Source organism: Octopus sinensis, linkage group LG23 (assembly GCF_006345805.1).
Source record: "Octopus sinensis linkage group LG23, ASM634580v1, whole genome shotgun sequence".
Lineage (NCBI taxonomy): Eukaryota > Metazoa > Mollusca > Cephalopoda > Octopoda > Octopodidae > Octopus > Octopus sinensis.
In genome coordinates, this window is record NC_043019.1 from 12,360,553 (window position 1) to 12,383,663 (window position 23,111).

At 40.3% G+C, this 23,111-nt stretch overlaps 1 protein-coding gene across 5 annotated transcripts in view; it reads left to right on the forward strand.

The window, feature by feature from the left end:
• The window catches only part of LOC115223514 (phosphatidylinositol 3-kinase regulatory subunit alpha), a 209,972-nt gene that overhangs the window by 130,242 nt on the left and 56,619 nt on the right, over positions 1-23,111 (forward strand). The gene's annotated exons all lie outside the window — the stretch shown is intronic.

Below are 23,111 nucleotides of genomic sequence, written 5' to 3' on the forward strand. Positions count from 1 at the left end.
CTACTATAGCCTCAGGCTGACCAAAGCCTTGTGAGTGGATTTGGTAGATGGAAACTGAAGGAAGCCTATCATATATATACATACACATGTTTGTGTGTATGTATATATATATATATATATATATATATTTATTATTTCTTTACTACCCACAAGGGGCTAAACACAGAGGGGACAAACAAGGACAGACAAACGGATTAAGTCGATTACATCGACCCCAGTGGGTAACTGGTACTTATTTAATCGACCCCGAAAGGATGAAAGGCAAAGTCGACCTCGGCGGAATTTGAACTCAGGACGTAACGGCAGACGAAATACGGCTACGCATTTCGCCCGACGTGCTAACGTTTCTGCCAGCTCGCCGCCTTTATATATATATATTAGAAGAAATGAGGTAATCAGAAGATCGGATGGTTCATATTTACAGATATTAATTTATATATTACATTTTTTACATATATATATCATATCATTCAGATCATTAGCGTTTCTCCCATTCTAGTGGGGTTTTCAAATCAAAATATATATATATGTGTGTCTGTGTCTCCCCACCATAGATTCAGAATTGATGTCGGTGTGTTTATGTCCCTGTAACTTAGCGGCTTGGCAAAAGAGACTGATAGAATAATAAGTACTAGGCTTACAAAGAATAAGTCCTGGGGTTGATCTGTTCAACTAAAGGCGATGCTCCAGCATGGCCACGGTCAAATGACTGAAACAAATAAAAGTATAAGCTTTGAAGCTAAATTGTTCAGAATAAGCTAAATCGCTGCCCGTTTCATTCATTCATTCATCCACCCCACATTCTAGGGTCCTATGTAAACAGAAAACTGGGTATGCGGGGGGTGCGGGGGGGGGGGGTTCCACAAAAAAACAAAAAAAAAAAACAAAAAAAAAGAAAAACAACAAATAACTTTAGCATCTCTACCCCCCTCCCTTCTTTTAATATCCCTACCGCTGTCTCCACCTTCACTGATGGCCTTTTGTTCATTCACCCATTTTTATCTCTTCTACGTCCTCATATTTACAACTTTGTGCCCCCCCCCCCCCGCTTTGCTACTTTGTCACATGCAGATATACTTCTAGACTTTATTGTCGTAGGCTTTCACTTGCTTATAGGTTGACCTGTTTATGTCCCCTGTAACTTTGCAGTTTGGCAAAACGGATCGATAGAATAAGCACATGCTTTGGAGAAGGAAAAAAAAACCCCCCAAAAAATCCTGAGTTCAGTTTCTTTTGACTAAACCCTTCATGGTGGTGCCCCAGCATGGCCACAGTCCAATGACAGAAACAGGTAAATGATGAAATATGGCTATGTGGTAAGAAGCTTGCTTCCCAACCACATGGTTCTGGGTTCAGTCCTCCTGTGTGACATTTTAGCCAAGTGTCTGTTACTATAGCCTCGGGCTGACCAAAGACCTGGGAGTGGATTTGGTAGAGGGAAATTGAAAGAAGCCTGTCGTATACATACATATATATATATATATATATATATATATATATATATATATATATATATACACACATATACACATATATAACACACATATACACATATATATTATAGATATATATACACACATATACATACACACACATGTATGTGCCTTTGTGTTTATTTTTGTCTCCCATCATTGCTTAGTAAGCGATGTTGGTGTATTTACATCCCGTAACTTAGCAGTTCAGCAAAAGAACTGATAGAATAAGTACCAGCTTTAAAAAAAGCATAAATACTGGAGTCAATTCGTTTGACTAAAATTCTTCAAGTTGGTGCTGCAGCATGGCCGCAATCTAATGACTGAAACAAGAAAAGGATAAAAGGTGTATATATATATATATATATATATATATATTATTAGTGAATTGAAGAAATGGAGTTGAACGAAGATTGAACAGAAATATCAAAATTCAATTATCCGCACCAACGCACGGTTGCAACACCATATGGTTGTACCTCCAACCGTGCTGTCTTCTGCTGTGATTTTTGCTACCAGGTATCGGTTAAACTTTTGATTAATCTGCAACAAGATTATTCATCTTTCTATTTCACAAATATATATATATATATATATATATATATATATAATATATATACGCACACACACGCACACACATATATATTTCGTCCAACCCATGCTAGCATGGAAAGCGGACGTTAAACAATGATGATGATGATGATATTTACATTTGTGTGTGTGTGTGTGTCTGTGTGTGTGTGTCTGTGTGTGTGTGTGTGTGTGTGTGTGAAGAGGGTGATATCTATCTATCTATCTATCTATACACACACAGCCTATGAACACGTGCTTACATATATTTGTATACACATTACATTCTGTGTTCCATACAGTTCACTTAAGCTAATGAATACACACACACACACACACACACACTCACACATAAGCACAATTTGACCCCTCACCCTCCACTTACAGCGTACGTAACGTACAACCATATGTGCATGTTTGTATACGCCCCATCCACCCACCCACTTCTACCAGCTCATCTTAGATTTTCTTTTCTCTTGTTTTACCCTCTGGATATTATTGTACCAGTTTGCAGAGGAGGTAAGCTTTTAGTTTCATTAATAATATTATTGTTGCTGTTTCTTTTTTTAATCCTGATGTATATTCGTTAGGACATTGACTACACACTCACTCACGCGCACACAACAAAGTTCGGCTTGCATGTACCACTACAATTCATGTCTATCTATTTATCTATCTGTCTATCTATCTGTCTATCTATCTACCTATTTATCTATCTGTCTATCTATCTATCTATCTGTCTATCTGTCTATCTATCTATCTATTTATTTGTCTATCTATCTATCTTTCCATCCATCCATCCATCCATCTCTCTATCCATCATCTCTGTCCATCTCTCCGTCTATCTATTTATCTATCTCTCTGTCTATCCACCTCTCCGTCCATCTCTATCTCTCTGCCCATCTCTCTGTCCTCTCTCTCTCTCTCTCTCTCTCTCTCTCTCTCTATATATATATATATATATATATCCATCCATCTCTCTGTCTATCTATCTATCTATCTCTCCATCCATCCATCCATATAGGTGTGAATATATCTGTGTTTGTGTGTTTATATATATATATATATATATATATATGTATATAGATAGATAGATAGATGTAGATATCTTTTATCTGTCACTTGTTGCAGTCATTGGCCAGCAGCCATGGTGGAGCACTGCATTAAAGTATTTTTAGTCAAATGAATTGACCCCCAATACCTCTTTTATGCCTGCTACTTAATTTATCAAACTGTTTTGATGAAAGTAGTGGGGACGTAAACATGCCAACACTGGCTGCCAAGCAGTGGTGGTAGGTAGGCAAACACAGATACAATGACACACAGACTGGCAGTTTCCATCTACCAAATCCACTCACGAAGCTTTGGTCGGCTCAAGGCCAAACTAGAAGACACTTGCCCAAGGTGCCATGCAGTGTCTGTGCTCATCTCCATCACTATCGTTTGACAACCGATGTTGGTGTGTTTACATCCCCATAACTTAGAAGTTCGGCAAAGAAGACCGATAGAGTAAGTACTAGGCTTACAAAGAATAAGTCCTAGGGTCAATTTCTTTAACTAAAACCGTTTAGGAAATTGCTCCAGTATGGCCACAGTCAAATGACTGAAGCAAGTAAAAGAATAGATATATACACATACACACAAACCCACCCATACACACACACATTTTGATGGCTCGACAGCAGTTGGCAAGTTGGAGAGCTGCACCAGGTTCCAAATGCCTGTTTTGGCATGGTTTTCTATGGCTGGATGCCCTTCCAAATGCCAACCACTTTAGAGTGTACTGGGTGCTTTTTATGTGGCACTAGCATGGCTGCTTGCATACTAGTTGCAGGTGTGGATGTGTAGTGAGAAGTTCACATCCCAGCCACATGGTTCTGGGTTTAGTCCCACTTTATAGCACCTTGGGCCAGTGGCTTCTTCAATAGCCTCAGGCTGACCAAAGCCCTGCGAATGGATTTGGTACACGGAAACTGAAAGAAGCAGATCATATGTGTGTGTGTATGTGTGTCCTTGTCTTGGTATTGTGTGATAATTGTATAACGATTGTCACTTGTCATACAAGCAATGTCATTCATTTCAAATATGGTGTGAGAATATGTCTGACCATAGGGGAAATGTTATCTTGTTCAGTAATCATCATCGTTTAACGTCCGCTTTCCATGCTAGCATGGGTTGGATGGTTCGATTGGGGTCTGGGAAGCCAGGAGGCAGCACAAGGCCCAGTCTGATCTGGCAGTGTTTCTACGGCTGGATGCCCTTCCTAACGCCAACCACACCGTGAGTGTATTGGGTGTGTTTTACGTGCCACCAGCACGATGCCAGGCGAGGCTGGCAACGGCCACGATTGGTTGGTGCTTTTTACGTGCCACCGGCACGGAGGCCAGTCGGGGCAGCGCTTGCAACGGCGGCATCTGGCTGTAGAAAACCTGCCTCAAATAAACTCCCTCTGAGCCATGCAAGCATGGAAAAGTGGACACTAAATGACCCCTTCACTACACACAGTCATTTTAACTGATTTGTATATGACCACTCTCACACCATATCATATTGCTCTATGATGTAGCGGTGGGAGAAGTCACACACACACACACATGCACACGTTCTTCTTCCACCCTAGCCATACATATTTGATTGGGGTGGGTGTGTCATGGATACTTTAGCATCCACACACACCAACCCCCACCACTGTTAAGTTATTTCTCCGATGGTGACAGGTGTTATGTGACTACAGACTCGGTAAAGATTACAAAAGATAGTGTGCACGTGCATATATGCTTGGCATTCTGTGTGTATGGGTATGCATAGATTGCATGCGTGTGTGTGTGTCTATTGCGTATGCTTAGATGTTTTAGTGTGTATAGCCTGAACGTGTGTGCGATATATCTCTGTGTGTATCTATATGTATATATCTATGCATATAGGTGTGGATACGTGTGTGTATGCATATATATATATATATATATATATATAAAATACATGTGCTTTGTTTTGTGTGCATGTATATGGTTATCTATCTAGCTATTGATATAATAAATATATATATATATATACACATACATACATACATACATATATATATATATATATATATATACTACATACATATATATATAATATATATATATATATATATACATACATACATATAATACATATATATATACATACATACATAACATACATACATACATATATATAACATACATATATAATACATACTACATACATACTATATATACATACATACATAATATATACATACATACATACATATATATATATATATATATACATACTTACATATACACAAGCTATTAATGACAGAAGTAGCCATTGTAATGAATATTAATTAGCACATCCAAAGTAACCTGGATGTGCTCATGTGTATGTGTGTGTTGCATAGATAGATATGCATATATATATATAATATATGTATTATATCAATATTATATATATATATGTAATATATATGTGATATATATATATATATGTATATATATATAGATATATATATATATATATATATATATATATATATATACATACATACATATACAAGCATACCCCCACCCTGCATTGTTAGTAGATTCCAGGTCTCATGACTTAAGTCAAATTAACTTATCTCTAGGCTAAACCGGTAATAACCATTCTCAATTCTGTACTTTATTTATGAAAGCATTTTCAATAATACATAGTTTGATGTGTGCTAAAATCTTGTCCTTTTCATGTACAATCGTCAATATATTTGTCCGACTCATCCCAAAGGGTCGTGCAGTTGCTACCACTTTTTCACCTTGTCAAGCGGTGGTGAGACACACTCACACATGTACACATGTCAGACCTCTTTCAGTTTCTGTCTACCAAATCCACTCATAAAGCTGTGGTCAAGTTGAGACTATAGTGGAATGCACCCGACCAAGGTGCCATGCAATGGGACTGAACTCGGAACCATGTGGTTGGAAAGCAAGCTTCTTGCTACTCAGCTGCATCATCATCATCGTTTAACGTCCGCTTTTCATGCTAGCATGGGTTGGACGGTTTGACTGAGGACTGACGAACCAGATGGCTGCACCAGGCTCCAGTCTTGATCTGGTAGAGTTTCTACAGCTGGATACCCTTTCTAACGCCAACCACTCCGAGAGTGTAGTGGGTGCTTTTACGTGCCACTGGCATGAGGGCATATAAATAAAAAGGTGGATTTCTGTTGTTCTGTAATGATGTTCCATTTGTTTAATTGACTGAATTACATGCTCCTGAACCAACATATCTGTAGGATTGCTAACTGGGGTAGTTTTTATGGGGGCACTTGATGTCGCAAGTAGGGTGGATCCAGCTGTTAGCCATGTTTGTTGTGATAAGCATCTGTCAGGTCCTGCTGCCATCCTCCGGTTGGGAAGGTCAGTTTTCTGCAGTGTGGTGGTTATGAGGAAAGATGTTGTGTTGTGGCCTGAAATCAGCCAATTTCTTCTACCAGGCCCTTACGAAATCCTTCCAAAATTCTTCCCTCTTTGTCTAGCTCTTGCCCCTATTTCTGTCTCTCATCTTTCCACTCTCTTGCATTTGTTCTTTCTCCTCTCTTTCTCATCCATAATCTTATCTTTCTTCCATGTGTGTGCATGTCCCTCTCAGTCTCCTGCAGCTATTTTTAAAGATGCCAAAAGAGGGTTGGCTGATTGGCTGGCTATGTTTAATGTGGGTTACCATATTATCTGATGTACTCTGGCTCACCTGACACACACACACACACACATACACTGTGAGCTGTGTTTGATTCATGTCTTTATCCATGATCTGACATGCTTTCTCCTTAAGGCAGCACCATGACGATTTGATAAGGAAATTTGGTTGCTATTTTTAGCAGGCCAAGTTACCATGTAGTGGTTCCTCTATCGGGTTTCATATTTGTCATTCTTTCAGCTTGCACTTAGAAGGCTTTGCTTGGCCCAAAGCTATTTAGTAGAAGACACTTGCCTAGAATGCCTGAGGGTGGGACTGAACCTAATACCACTTGGTTGAGAAGAAAGTTTCTTAACCACACAGCTATATTTGCATATGTCTGTCTGTCTGTCGTTATATCATCATCATCATTTAGGATCTACTTTCCATAATAGCATGGGTAAGGTAGCTTGACTGGAACTGGTAAGCCAGAGAGCTGCACCAGGTTCCAGTCTGATTTGGCATGGTTTCTATGGCTGGATGCTGTCCTTCCTAATGCCGACCACTCCATAGAGTGTAATGGGTGCTTTCAGTGGGCCATCAGCATGGGTGCTTTTATATGCCACCAGGGTTTCAGTCAAAGCAATTGACCCCAGGACCTACACTTTCTAAACCTAGTACTTATTCCATCAGACTTTTTTGTCAAACTGTAAAGTTACGAGGACATAAAACTCCAGCATCAGTTGTCAAGCGATGGTAGGGTGGGGGACAAACACAGACACACACACACATGCGCACACACACACACACATATATACACACACATGATGGGCTTCTTTCAGTTTCTGTCTACCATATCCACTCACAAGGATTTGGGTTGGCCTGAGGCTTTAGAAGAAGACACTTGCCTAAGGTGTCACACAGTGGGATTGAACCCTGAACCATGTGGTTGGGAAGTAAGCTTCTTAACAGCAGACATGCCTGAGAAAGTTTCCTAAATTTTCATGGTTACAGTTGTCAAGCCCCTCTCCCTCCTCCCTCCGCCCCCCTCTACACATGCACACACACACACAAAGCCGCTTGAAACATGTGTAACCAATTAAGGAAGAATTATACTTCCAATCAACCCAAGATTTATATTTCTATAATGAAAGAGCCGAGAAACAATATCTCTGCTGCTGCTCCTCCTCCTCCTCCCCTTTTCTCCCCCACCCTGTGGAGTAGGACTTACAGATTAGGGACCACAGTCTTCACACAGCCCCCTAATTAAAGTAGTAGGGCAAGAAGACTTTTGAAGGTGATAAGTCCTTCTTTCCCTCCTCCTCTCTTTCTCTCCCCCTACCATGTTCTCACTCATTTCTGTTCACCACCACCATCTTCTTGCGTTCTTCATTAATCTTGAGAATGTTGAGTGATGTACGGGGATTGAAGAATGGGGTTGAAGGAGTAAGGTAAGCCGGGTGGAGATAAGGGTGTTCATAAGAGTGATAGAGGTGGAGGTATTGTTTAGCTCCAGCTGGGCCCTCATCTAGCAGACCTCTGATCAAAGACGTATGTATTATAATTGTTATTTAACCACAGGACAGTCCCAGTTTGACAGACCTTATGAGTAAAAGCCTTTTAAACATGACAAACTTGCCTTTTCAAAGGTATCCAGGAATACAACTGTCCAGATTTGTGTCCCTTTCTCAAACAGTAGAATGTGATTTGAGGGAGATTTGACTCCCTCATTAGCTGATGAAATCCTTTTTTTATTTATTTATGCGCCCTTTTCAAGCCTAGCCAGGCTCATGGGCCCGCCCGGTTTCCTGGTTTCTATGGCGTATGTGTCCCTCCCCTCCAGCTGGACGGGACGCCAGTCCATCGCAGCGTTACTCAAGAAACAGGAAGAGAGAATGAGAGAAAGTTGGGGCGAAAGAATACAACAGGGGTCGCCACCAACCCCTGCTGGAGCCTCGTTGAGCTTTAGGTGTTTTTACTCAATAAACACACATAACGCCCGGTCTGAATGCGAGTCCACTGCTCTAACCACTGGGCCATTGCACCTCCACGATGAAATTCTTATTAATTGTATTCTTAAAGAGTTGGTAGGGAGGGGTAGCATTCTCTTCCTCTACAGTTTCTGACATCGTTTTCGTCATTGTTTTGATGTCCAGTTTTTCATGCCAGCATGGGTTAGATGGGCCTCATTGATGCAGATTTTCTATAGCTGGATGCCTTTTCTGTTGCCAATCTTCACCTGTTTTTTCAAGTAGTGTGGCCGTGTGGTAAGAAGCTTGCTTCCCAACCACATGGATCTAGTTTTAGTACCACAGTGCAACACCTTGTAGCTTCTGTTGTAGCCTTGGTCAACCAAAGACTTGAGTGGATTTGGTAGATGGAAACTGAAAGAAGCCCATCGATTATTTCCTGTATATATATATATATATATATATATATATATATATATATATATATATATATATATATATATATATATATATATATATATATGTATATATATAAAAGGGTAAAGATCCACTTCAGTCATAAATGACCATGGGATTGCACCTAAAATTTTACCCTCTGCAGCACTAGTTCAGGCATGGTTGCCCTTGCATGGTTGCCCATAAATACTAGCCTCCCCTTTCCATGCCACTGATGTTAACCAAGGGACAGGCAAAGGGGCTGACACAGTTTGGCACCAGTGATGCCACAACCCGTTTCTACAGCTGAGTGAACTGGAGCAATGTGAAATAAAGTGTCTTGCTTAAGAACACAACACACAGCCCAGTCCGGAAATTGAACTCACTACTTCATGATTGTGAGTCCGACACTGTAACCACTGAACCACAGGTATATAGACGCACATGTATATTTCTTTATTGCCCACAAGGGGCTAAACATAGAGGGGACAAACAAAGACAGACAAAGGGATTAAGTCGATTACATCGACCCCAGTGCGAAACTGGTACTTTATTTATTGACCCTGAAAGGATGAAAGGCAAAGTCAACCTCGGTATACAGATAAGATGGGTTTCTTTTAGTTTCTGTCTACTAAATCCACTTGTAAGACTTTGGTTGACCTGAGGCCATGGTAGAATACACTTGGCTGGTGTGCCATGCAGTGGGACTGAACTTGAAACCATGTGACTGAGAAGCAAGCTTCTTAACCACACAGCCACTCCTGCATCTGTAGTCAGTAAACTTGTTTCGCAGTCCATGGGACCATCTTGCACTTTTCCATATGTCTCTTCTGTCCTTCTGTCCTACGTACAAAGGACTTCGTTATGAGGCAAATCCAAACCTCTGTGTAGAGAATTTGCAGTATTACAAAGAAACGTGTCAAGTTCGTGTGTCATCTTTGTGTAATGGAAACGCACAGTGGAAGCAACAGCTGTGAATTGTGAGGCTTTTTTTAGTGGTTTTGAGGTGTAGGTGGGTGTACAGATGGAGGAAGTGTGTCACCCAAGTACATAGCACTTAGAAGTGGTGAGGTGTAGTTATGATGGCCTGGGAAGGTTATTACAGACTTGTGGGAGTGTATGATGAGGAATTGCTGTAACTTTACACTAGGGATTCTTAAATTGGGCACTGCGAAAAAAAACAAAAAAAAAACTTTGTTCCCTAAGATTAAAGAGTCTTAATAAAATGCAATAATTTTATTTCGTAAAAAAAATTTTTTTAAAGTGGGGTTATTGAGTTAGACGTGGCCTGGGCCTATACTGGCTGAGACCTATCAAAGTTAATTATGGTTTTTATAATTATGAATTTTTCCTCTTGAAAATTTCTGTTTCCTTCAATCATTGTCATTAATTTATTCTGAAGAGACTGATGGAATAAGTACCTGGCTCTTCAAGAAAAAAAAAAAAAATAAATATGTACAGGAGTTGATTCATTTAACTAAAGATTCTTCAAGCGGTGCCCAAGCATGGCCACAGTCTAACGACTGTAAAAGATACAATGCACACAAAGTCATCGACAAAGTTTTTGTTGGTGGTGATGAGGGTTGGGCCTCTGTATTGATTATAGATTACTAACCTAATATATATTTGTGTGTGTGTGTGTGGAAATTGTCATCTCAAAGTAAAGGTATTGATTAGATTGTAATGACAAAGGACTGACTAATATCTCAGCTAGCCTTTGTTTTGCTTTTGTTTTCACTGTATCTATCTTCCTGCTTGTCTCTTAGTCACCCTCTGCCTATCTCATGCATACACCTCTCTCTTTCATTCTCTCTCTCTCACCTGAAATTTGCAACTGATGTGGCAAATTTAGTACCAAATTTTGGAATCAGCACCTCAAGTCTACTTGACTTTTCAGTCCTTGACCTTTGAGTGATGAAAAGTAAAGATGAACCCAGTAGAGGGTTATGAGGTTTTCAGTGCAGCAGCAGTCCCTGTATTGTAATTAATTAATTATACAGTCTCAACAATCAAGATAATCAGAATGACAGAATGGGCACCAAGATGTGAACAAAATCCAAAGGCCGACCAAAGACATGACAGTGAGATGTTCTCACCTGCTACCTGGGGCCTACATTGGCCACATGCGACTAAGCCCTGAAAGTGAACTGTCTCAGGAACAATAGGATGAAATAGAATTGTATGAGAGAAAGAGAGAAACCGTATACACCCATACACCTATTGTACTTATTCCTTGAGCCCTTGAACTCATAAGTCATGTTATCCGGTTTCCATGGCATGATCACATGTGGCTGTGATCACATTGCTCCTCTTGAATGGGATGCCAGCCTGTTGGACGATTCAAGGCCACAGGTCTTTGGGGAGAGGCAGCGAGCTGGCAGAATCGTTGCACGCTGGGCGAAATGCTTAGCAGCATTTTGTTTGCCATTACGTTCTGAGTTCAAATTCTGCCAAGGTCTACTTTGCCTTTCATCCTTTCGGGGTCAATAAATTAAGTACCAGTTACGCACTGGGGTTGATGTAATCGACTTGATCCGTTTGTCTGTCCTTGTTTGGCCCCTTGTGGGTAGTAAAGAAATAGGTCTTTGGGGAGAGGGCATAAGTTGACAGCATCGACACTTGTACTCGACTGCTACTTTGTTTTGTTGACCCTAGGAGAGATGAAAGGCAAAGTTGATCTCAGCAGAATTTGAACTCAGAACCTAATGATCTGGAAGCAATTTTGTCAGATGTGCTAACCATTCTGAAGACATACTGCCACACACACAAACACACACACATATCAAGGTTAGTGTAGTCTCTGAGATCGGAGAGTTGTTGAACAGCTGATCTTTGTTTAGAGAGCGAAGAAAAACATGAAGTGTTCAAGTGTCAAACACTGTACTGCTACCATTGCTGTTCTTCTTCTTCTTCTTGTTACTTGTAGCTGTTGTTTCTCTCCAACAGCTGATTCTTGAAGAGATCAATTAACTGGTGACTCATCTTATATATATGTGTGCATGCATGTGTATGTCTATGTATGTATCTGTGTGTGTGTGTGTGTGTGTGTGTGCCTCTGTGTGTGTGTGTGTCTTTTATCCTTGTTTCAGTCATTTAACTACAGCCATGCTGGGGCTTTGCCTTGACTGGTTTTTAATCAAACAATTCGACCCTAGAACTTGTTTTTTTAAAATTTTGTAGCTTAGTACTTATTCTATCAGTTTCATTTGCCAAACCACTAAGTTATGCAAACATAAACATACCAGCACTAATAGTCAAGCAGAGATGGGGACAAACACACACACACACACGACGAGCTTCTTTCAGTTTCCATCTGCCAAATCTACTAGCAGCTGGTTCTCAGGACTACTTCTCTGTCTGTCTCTCTCTCTTATATGTAAATGTTGAACAATGAGAATGAGTGCTCAACACTACATTGGTGGATAAAATTTCTTAATTTGTGTATTAAGGCTACCATTAGTTTCATGTTAAGAAAATATCTTAATATCCTAACTATTTTTTCAAGCCAAACACATCTAGGAATGGTGTTCATTTCCATTTTGGATGAAAACACCAATACACACACACACACACACACACACACACACATGGGTGTGTGCATGTGCACAGAATTGATAAGTTCAACACAGGTGTTTTGAGGTCCTTAGCCCCTGCCCCCACCACCTTAGAAATACCAATCCAAATCCATCCTGGGGTGAGTAAGAAATCATCTTTGCATATCTTAAACCTACCTCTATTGTCTGCTCTATCTTGACTATCTAGCACCGTCTGGCTTTATCAGTTGGGTGCCTTTGTTTGATCGGATCTGGTCTGCTTAATTTGCTTTTGTGTTGGGGCTTCACAACCTCTGTCTACCCCCAATCCCACCCATATCTTCTCCTGCCCCCTTTCTTCCCTTTTCCTATATATCTGTGTGTATATATATATGTACACACACACACATGCTTACACATATATACACATACACACACACACACACTCGCATATACATATACACATGCGGACAGATATACATACATATATATATAATTTGTCTGACATATTTTACCCTGACCTATATATTTATTCATATGTATATAAGCATTTCTCTCACTTTCTTCATGACCTATATCTCTCAGCTCTTTCAGTTTGGTTTTGATTCTGAACAAATTTGAATTAATAATAATTCAAAATAGTAATAATAATAACAATAATGATAATATTTTATTGGCCACAAACGCCACATAAACATTTTGGGCAATTCAATGATGAAAGACCGTGAGGGAATTTCCTGGAAATGTGTAAACAATAAAACATTAACAATTTGTGAAAGTAATCTTACATAACAAAATCTCTAATAGGGGGAGTAATGCCACTTGGGGTTAGCGTTGCCATCACATCAAGTGCAAGGAAGTGTGCAGTGGTGTTAAGTGCTGTGGGTGATGTTGGTGGTGGAAGTAGGTGAGCTGTGCAAGCATGCTGTAATTGCACATTTGGCCTGCAGCCAAACAGCATCTTAGGTTGTGGTATTTTTTCTTTTTTTCTCGTTTTCTTTTTTCTCCCTAGGAACCCTACAGACCCAGAGCTGCCCTAACCATCAGAAGTCCCTTGACATTTGCACCGCCCTCCTCGCCAATCCTCAGTTTCCAAGCACCAACTTAGAATAGGCCCGCTATCTTGAACCATCTTTGTCATATTCTACCACCTTTCAAGAAATTTACTGGAGGGCAGTACATCAATCCTTATTTTTTTCGACCCCAAATTGACCAAAAGGTGAAGTTGACTTTAGCAGAATTTGAACCCAGAACATGCAGAAGGACAAATTGCTGCTAAACATTTTGACCAATGTGGTAATGATTCTACCAGCTCACCACTATAGTAGTAGTAGTAATGGTATGAGCATGTAATGGTTATGTATAAGGCATAGTAACGTTATAAAGTGGTGAGCTGGCAGAATCGTTAGCAGGCCGTGCAAAGTGCTTAGTGGTATTTCCTCTGCCGTTACGTTCTGAGTTCAAATTCTGCCGAGGTCGACTTGCCTTTCATCCTTTCAGGGTCGATAAATTAAGTACCAGTTATGCACTGGGGTCGATGTAATCGACTTAATCCCTTTGTCTGTCCTTGTTTGTCCCCTCTATGTTTAGCCCCTTGCAGGTAGTAAAGAAATAAGAAACGTTAGCACGCCGGACGAAGTGCTTTGTGGTATTTCGTCTGTTGTTATGTTCTGAGTTCAAATTCCACTGTGGTCGACTTTGCCTTTCATCCTTTCGGGGTCAATAAATTAAGTACCAGTTACGCACTGGGGTCGATGTAATCGACTTAATCCGTTTGTCTTTCCTGGTGGTGAGCTGGCAGAATCGTTAGCAGGCCGTGCAATGTGCTTAGTGGTATTTCGTCTGCCATTACGTTCTGAGTTCAAATTCTGCCGAGGTCGACTTGCCTTTCATCCTTTTGAGGTTGATAAATTAAGTACCAGTTACGCACTGGGGTTGATGTAATCGACTTAATCCGTTTGTCTTTCCTTGTTTGTCCCCTCTGGGCTTAGCCCCTTGTGGGTAGTAAAGAAATAGATAATGGTATGAGCATGAATACGTAAAACACAAAAGCTTCTTCTGTGTAGGTCTTGCAATTTCTTAAGAAACTCTTGTAACACCTGAACTTCCGATGGTGGGCCTTTCTCAGGTGTGGCAATATCAGTGACAAGGCAAGTCACCTATCTTCCTTCCTTCCTTCCTACCTTCTTTCCTTCCTGACTGTAAGGTGAAGAACAAAGTTGCTGCTGCTGCTGAATGGTGGTGGTGGTGGTGGTGGTGGTAGCTGTTACTGTCTGCAAGGTGCAGTTGTTTCAAATGCTGAGCCACAATTGTAAAAAAAACAAAAAAAAAACTGTTGCCATCACAACAAGTGTAAGGAGATGTGCAGCAGTGTTAAGTGTTGTTGGAGTGGTGGGGGTGATGTTGGTTGCGGAGGTAGGTGAGTGGTGCGAGCATGCTGTGATTGCACATTTGGCCTGCAGCCAAACGGCGTCTTAGGTGGTGGGGATTTTTTTTCCTTTTTTTTCTCTCTATTTTTTTCTATTTTCCTGTTTAGTTTTTTAGCCAGATGGAGGGTGAGAAGGTTGAGGGATGGAGATTGCTTGAAGTAATTGCGTACTTAGGCATGTCTGTTAACTGTTAACACAATTTATATATTTACATGCATATATATATATGTATATATATATATATATATACATATATATATATATATATATATATATACATGTTATATATATATATATTACATGTATATATATATACATATATATATATAATATATATATATATATATATACATATATATATACATCTATATGTATATATATATATATATATATATATATATATATACATATATATACATCTATATGTATTATATAACATGTATATATATATATATACATGTATATATATATATACATGTATATATATATATATACATCTATATATACATCTATATGTATATATATATACATATATATATATTACATGTATATATATATATATACATATATATATACATCTATATGTATATATACATGTATATATATATACATGTATTATATATATATATACATGTACATATATACATGTATATATATATGTCTATACATGCATATATGTACATGCACATACATATGTCTGTGTATATATATATATATTTGTATATTTACATGCATAGAGATATATACACGTGCGTGTGTGTATGTGTATATATATATATATATATACATACACACACACACACACACACACACACACACACACATATATATATATATATACACACACACATACATATATATATATATACACACACACACACACATATATATACACACACACACACATGGTTGTTATGGGAAGGGCAGTGGGTTTAAGGCTTGGTGTATGTCTTTGTGTACATGTGGGGATACATGTTTGTATGATTTGTGTGTGTGTGTGTGTGTGTTTTTAATACATGTTCCTTTTGTATTTGCATACTTGTATGTAGTTCTTTGTTTGCGTTTATCAATGTTCTTACTGCGTTTGTATACAAGTGTTTGTGTGTGTCTGTGTGTCCGTGTTTAATCCTTTTCTTACTGTATTTCCGTTGAAAGCACACTGTATTTGTTTCACTTAAAATTTTGAAAAATAATGAAGAATTTAGAAAACAAACCTTGTCATCATTATCAACTGCTGTTAAGGTGGTGAGATGGAAGAATCGGTAGCATGCAGGACCAAATGCATTGCGACATCTTGTCTGCTTTTATGATTTGAGCTCAGAAGTTTGTTGAGGGTATCTTTGTCTCTCATCCTTTCAGGGTTGATGAAATGAGTACCAGTTAAGCACTGGAATCAGTGTAATAGTTTTTCCTCCCTCCCTGCCTCCCTCAAAATTTGAGGCGTTGTGGTCTATAGACAGAATAACTGACTGAACCACATGGTTCCGGGTTCAGTCCCACTGTATGGCACCTTGGGCGAGTGTCTTCTACTATAGCCTCGGGCCAACCAAAGCCTTGTGAGTGGATTTGGTAGATGGAAACTGAAAGAAGCCTATCGTATATATATATAACGGGAAGGTTTACGAAAATAAACAAAAGACGAAGGCAGGTGGAGTACAAACAAACAAATGTATTAGTATAGCGCTCAGGAATAGAAAAAGTCTTTTACATTTCGAGCCTACGCTCTTCGACAGAAAGATACACAGAAAAGAAACAAGGAGAGAAAAAATTGCGTGCAAGAGCTAGTATGTGTGTGTATATGTTTGTTGTTTGTGTTTGTCCCCCCATCATCGCTTGACAACCGATGCTGGTGTGTTTACATCCCTGTAACTTAGCAGTTTGGCAAAAGAGACCGATAGAATAAGTACTGGGCTTACAAAGAATAAGTCCTGGGGTTGATTTGCTCAACTAAAGGCAATGCTCCAAAGCATACAAACATACAAGCAAGCACACACTTGTAGATACGCATGACTAAACGTACAAACATTGAGCTTCAGTGTTTGCTTTGGCAAGTTCTACAGTTGGATGCTCTTACTAATGTCAACCACTTCACCGAATGTACTGGGTGCTTTTTTTTCTCTCATGGTACCAGCTCTAGTGAAGTCGCTAGTGAGGCAGCACAAGACCCCTAGAGAGACTGAGGATGCAGTACGGAGTGAGTTGGCTTTGTGCTGTGGAAAGGAGGGCCAGGAACGGGTGTCCTGCTGTGGAGGAGATATATGGATACCCCCAGCAGGAATGGGAGGAAAGATAGTGGAGATGGATTATCAGGGCTTATCCTCAAGGTACAAGAAGGTGGTGAGCAGAGAGAGAGAGAGAGTAGGGGTTGTGAATCAAGGATGGGTAGCTAGGCTCACAAGAGTGTGAAGCGGGTGTAAAGAAACCTCTGTGATCATTATCAAGAAGTAATAGCATGGAGAGAGAGAATAGGGGCAGAGAATCAAGAATGGCTAGGTGGGTAGCTATGTTCACAAGAATGTGAAAGGGGTGTGAAGAAACCTCTGTGGTCACTCAACCGGCTAGAAATAATAGCAATCTCTCCCCCCCTGGAGACATTGGGTATTGCATAGTTCTAGACGATACTGTGTCTGAATAAGAGATTGTAAAATTTCCTCTATCTGGGAGGCCTTGGAACTAAACAAGAACACCATAGATGCTTATAGATATGCATAACTAATCACACAGTCATGCATGACTAAACACACACACACGTGTAATAAAGGAATACACATGCACATGAATATCTGACAGTTGCATATCATCACACCACTACTTTCTTTATTCGCTGTAGTGTCCCATTTGTCAGATTTAAGTACTTTTACGTACAAAAGTACACGCGTATTTCTCTGTCTCCGCTCTCTCTCTCTCCCTCTTTATTGACTGGAAACTTAATGTATATATATATGTATGTATGTTATGCAGTGTGTGTGTGCGAGAGGGAATGTGATAAAGAGAGAGAGAGAGAGAGAGAGAGAGAATGTGGGTTTCTGTGTCATGGTGCCTTTATAACATTTGGCTGGAAGCAGTCAAATAGCTCCGACATCAGACATCATCGAATCACTCCTTGCTTACTTTTATTATTTTGCATTCAGCTGTTGGGGGGGGGGGAGAGGAGACCCACACGTGTTATATCTTTTGTTTTTTTTTTTTTTTTTTGTTGTTTATGTTTTTTTCTTCTCAAATGCAGTACTCATTCCCCTCCACCCCTACTTCCATCCATCCCCTCTTTCTTCTCTCTCTCTCTCTCTTGACTTTTCTTTTTTACTTTCCCACTTTCACACTTCTACCTTACAACTCTCACTCACTTCTCTCTCTCTCTCTCTCTCAATTTGTCAAACTTTCTCTCTGTCTTTCTCTCGCAGCTTGCTCTCTCTCCCTCTTCCTCTTTCCCTGTCTCTCTCTTTCTCTGTTGTTCTCTCTCCCCCTTCTTTTTTTTTCAGCTTCTCTCCCTGTTTGCCATTCTCTTTCTTTCATTCAGTTTCCCTATCTCTCTCTCTCTTCTTGCTGATCTCACTCTCTCTGCTTGCCTCTCTCTCTCTCTCTCTCTCTGCTTGCCCCCTCTCTTTCTCTCTCTGCTTGCCCCCCTCTCTTTCTCTCTCTGCTTGCCCCTCTCTCTTTCTCTCTCTGATTTCCCCCTCTCTCTCTCTGCTTGCCTCCCTCTCTCTGCTTGCCCCTCTCTCTCTCTGCTTTCCCTCTCTCTGCTTTCCCTCTCTCTGCTTTCCCTCTCTCTTCTTGCCTCTCTCTCTTTCTGTTTGAGCATGTCCAAAATCTCATGTGAAACAACAAAGGAATCTAGACTGACTCTCAAAGACCTCTATTCCAGTACAATTGACAGAACTACCTCCTTCTCCTATACACTAACACTACAAATACTTCCACTTGTACCTGAGTATACACACTCTGCAATACAATATACTGTAAACAAAAGAAGACAAAATATGACACAAGCATGCCTGCATGGTTAAGAACCTTGCTTTGTAACCACATGGTTTTTGGTTCAGTCCCACAGTGCAGCACCTTGAGAAAGTGTCTTCTGTTATTGCTCCAGACTGACAAATACCTTGTGTGTGAATTTTGGTAGATGAAAACGATGTGGAAACCTATTGTGTGTATGTGTGTGTGTATTTGTTTTCCCGTTGCTTGGCAACCGGTGTTGGTTTGTTCATGTCCCCTTGTAACTTCGCTATGATTAGAATAAGTACCAGATTTGAAATAATAAGAACTGGGAGTTATTTGTTCAACCGAATGCTCCATGTTGGTGCCCCAGCTTGGCTGCAATCCTGTGACTGTAAATAAAAAGTAAATGATAATGATTATCTCCCTTGTAATATTTGCAACCATGTGAACGCACATGGCTCAGTGGTTAGTGTGTTGGGCTCACAGTCATGAGGTAGTGAGTTCAATTCCTGGCTCAGGCTGTGTGTTCTTGAGCAAGACACTTTATTTTGTGTTGCTCCAGTTTACTTAGCAGTAGAAATGAGCTGTGTGCGACCTCACTGGTGCCAAGCTGTATCGGCCTTTACCTTTTCCTTGGATAACATTGGTGGCACAAAAGGGGAGGCTGGTATGCGTGGCGTTTGCTGGTCTTCCATAAACAACCTGTGTCATCTCTTGTGAAAGGTAGGAGAGTCCAGTTTGCTGGACGTTGTTGTAGAGCTGAAAAAGAGGTAATTTCTACTCTTCTCTTCTGGAAGCCATCTACTCGCAATACCAGAGGGCGCACACTCTCCTACCTTGATGTAATCTCCAGGGATACAGGCATCCAGCAACAGGACCTCCGTAATGCCATGATGGACCGTGAAGTCTGGCGTAGCATGGTAAATTCCATTGTCTCGACCACGGTCGAACAATGATGATGATGATAAACAACCTTGCCTGCATTTGTGCCTTGGAGGGGAACTTTTAAGGTGCAGTCTTATTTTAATACTTGCAACAACTAAAGGGAGCACATGTTAACCCCCAGTTGTAGTTGTGCAGTAACAAAGTTTCACTTCGTAACCACATGGTTTCAATTCCATTTTTCTGTGCCACTTGTGCAAAATATCTTCTGTTTTACCCTGGACAGGATGACCCATGCCTTGTGATTGGAAATGATAGGCCTTAATCAATCTGTGTGTGTATTATCTCCCCCAGGGGCTCTCAGTGTTTTTAGGGGGCAAACTCCACTTTTACTGACCTCTCACCTTAATTAACAAGAAATTTAATGACCCCTTCACACTTTCAGTGGTTGGGAGGCTGTGTGGGGTGTAGGAGAGGACCAGATGTCTGCCCCTGCACCCTTCTTGTTATACATCTCTTCATTCTCCCTCTTTCTCTCTCTCTCTCTCTCACACACAGTTTATACACATGTGCATAAATACCTAGTCACCTATTACTTGTACACACACACATACACTCAATTACTATGAAGGAGCTGTTAAGTGTTTCCTTGACTGACCAGCTTCCTGACAGCCCCCTACTGTCACCCTAACCCCCACCACACTCCCCGGTCATTTCTGATGTGAAACATGTGTCAGTGAAGTCACCGAGAAGAGATGTCATTGGCTAATGTCGGTGACTAAGGAAAACCCAGTCAGCGTCCTCCTCATCATCATCACCATTATTATTCCCCCCTCCCATGCCCCCCCCCAGTCATTATTATTCATATTGTCCTCAGTGTCTTGGACCCTTGTGGCCAATAAAAGAAACCATTGTGAAATGCTTTGCAGTATTCCTTCAGCTTTGTGTTCTGAGTACAAATACTGCCGAGGTCAACTTTGCATTCATCCTTTTAGTGCTGTGGCTCTCAACGGCGAGCTGGCAGAAATGTTAGCACGCCGGACGAAATGCGTAGCCGTATTTCGTCTGCCGTTACGTTCTGAGTTCAAATTCCGCCGAGGTCGACTTTGCCTTTCATCCTTTCGGGGTCGATAAATTAAGTACCAGTTACGCACTGGGGTCGATGTAATCGACTTAATCTCCTTGTCTGTCCTCTCTGTGTTTAGCCCCTTATGGGTAGTAAAGAAATAGGTTCTCAACCGGGGTCCATATGGCCCCTGGTGTGATTTTGTTGTTAAAATTTATCTGCAATAAATTATATTTCTACAATACTCAAAGCATTGTACCATATTTTTATGCAATTCCTAATAAGATTTAATTATAAGAACATAATGGGATTTTATCAAAACTTCAAATGGCTATAGGGGTCCATCTGAGTAAAACAGGAATCAAAGGGGTCGATAAATTAAGTACCAGTGAAACACTGGGGTTGACATAATTGACTCATCCCCTCCCCCCAAAATGATTGCCCTTGTGGCAAATTTTGAAACCACCATTATTTTTATTATTATTATTATTATTTTTATTATTATTTAAGGTGGCAAGTTGGCAGAATCGTTAGCATGTTGGACGAAATGCGTAGCAGTATTTCGCCCATTGCTCTGTTCTGAGATCAAATTCTGCCTAGGTCAGCTTTGCCTTTTATCCTTTTGGAGTCGATGAAATAAGTACCAGTTATGTACTGAGATCAATGTAATTGACTGCCCCCCTTTCTCCCACAATTTCAAGCCTTGTTCCTATAGTACAAAGGATTATAGGAGTGGCTGTGTGGTAAGTAGCTTGCTAACCAACCACATGGTTCCGGGTTCAGTCCCACTGTGTGGCACCTTGGGCAAGTGTCTTCTACTATAGCCTCGGGCCGACCAAAGCCTTGTGAGTGGATTTGGTAGACAGAAACTGAAAGAAGCCTGTCGTATATATGTATATATATATATATACGCGTGTGTGTGTGTGTATATATATATATATATATATATATACGCGTGGTCCCTTGAGATTTGGTAAAGTAAGGGAACTAGAAATCATAAAAGCAATTCACTGGGTAAACCAAGGGCAACTGTACACATGTACAATCACATACACACACTTGCACTCATACGCAGTCATGCAATCACACACACACACACATACAATCACACACTATCTGTCTTTCTCACACAAATATCACATTCTTTTTCTCTTTCCCCCTCTCTTCCCTTCTCTCTCTCTCTGTCACACACAATCTCTCTTGCAGATACATGCGCATGCATGTACACATGTACACGCATACACACAAACACACACACACACACACATTTTCTCTCTCTCACACACACACACACACACACACACACACACACACTTTCTCTCACACACACACACACAGTTTCTCTCTCACACACACACACACACACATTTTCTCTCTCTCACACACACACACACGCACTTTCTCTCACACACACACACACACCACACACACACAGTTTCACAAAAGTCATCATATTAAAATTAATCATTAATTTCTTGTGAGATGCACCTCATTATTGTTCTCGTTGGTAATATTTATTTAATTGGTTGCCACTGCATATTACTAGAAGAGTACCAGCAACCATATATGACTGTAACCCTCACCACCACCACCACCACTCACCCCCACCACTCATTCCCACCCCACCACCACCGCCACAAAGTACTTTAAATTTGACACAAAGATTAACAAATTCATTGTGACACATCCTGTCTTACATACAGATAGAGCTTGGTGTATATGTGTATCTAGGTGGGTGTTATACAAAAGGGTGTCAATTAACATGAGTAGAATTGTACAAACCTTAATATATATATATTTATTTATATCTCCCATGCAAGCCTGTTCAGGTCAGTCGTAGAAATGGAGATGTTACTCCCAGAGCCGTCATTCGAAACCGTTGTGTTCTGTGGTTATAGTTTAGTCGGATCTGGACAAGAAACAGACTCGATAGCAGAAGACATTCTTGGCTCTCTCTCTCTCTCCCTCCCTCCCTCTCTCCATCCCCCTCTCTCTCTCTCTCTCTCTCAACATTTGTGTTTGTATTTGCATCATCAATCAGCATCATCATCAATCATCATCATCAATCATCATCATCATCATCAATCATCATCATCATCATCATCAATCAGCATCATCAATCATCATCATCAATCAATCATCAGCATCATTAATCACCA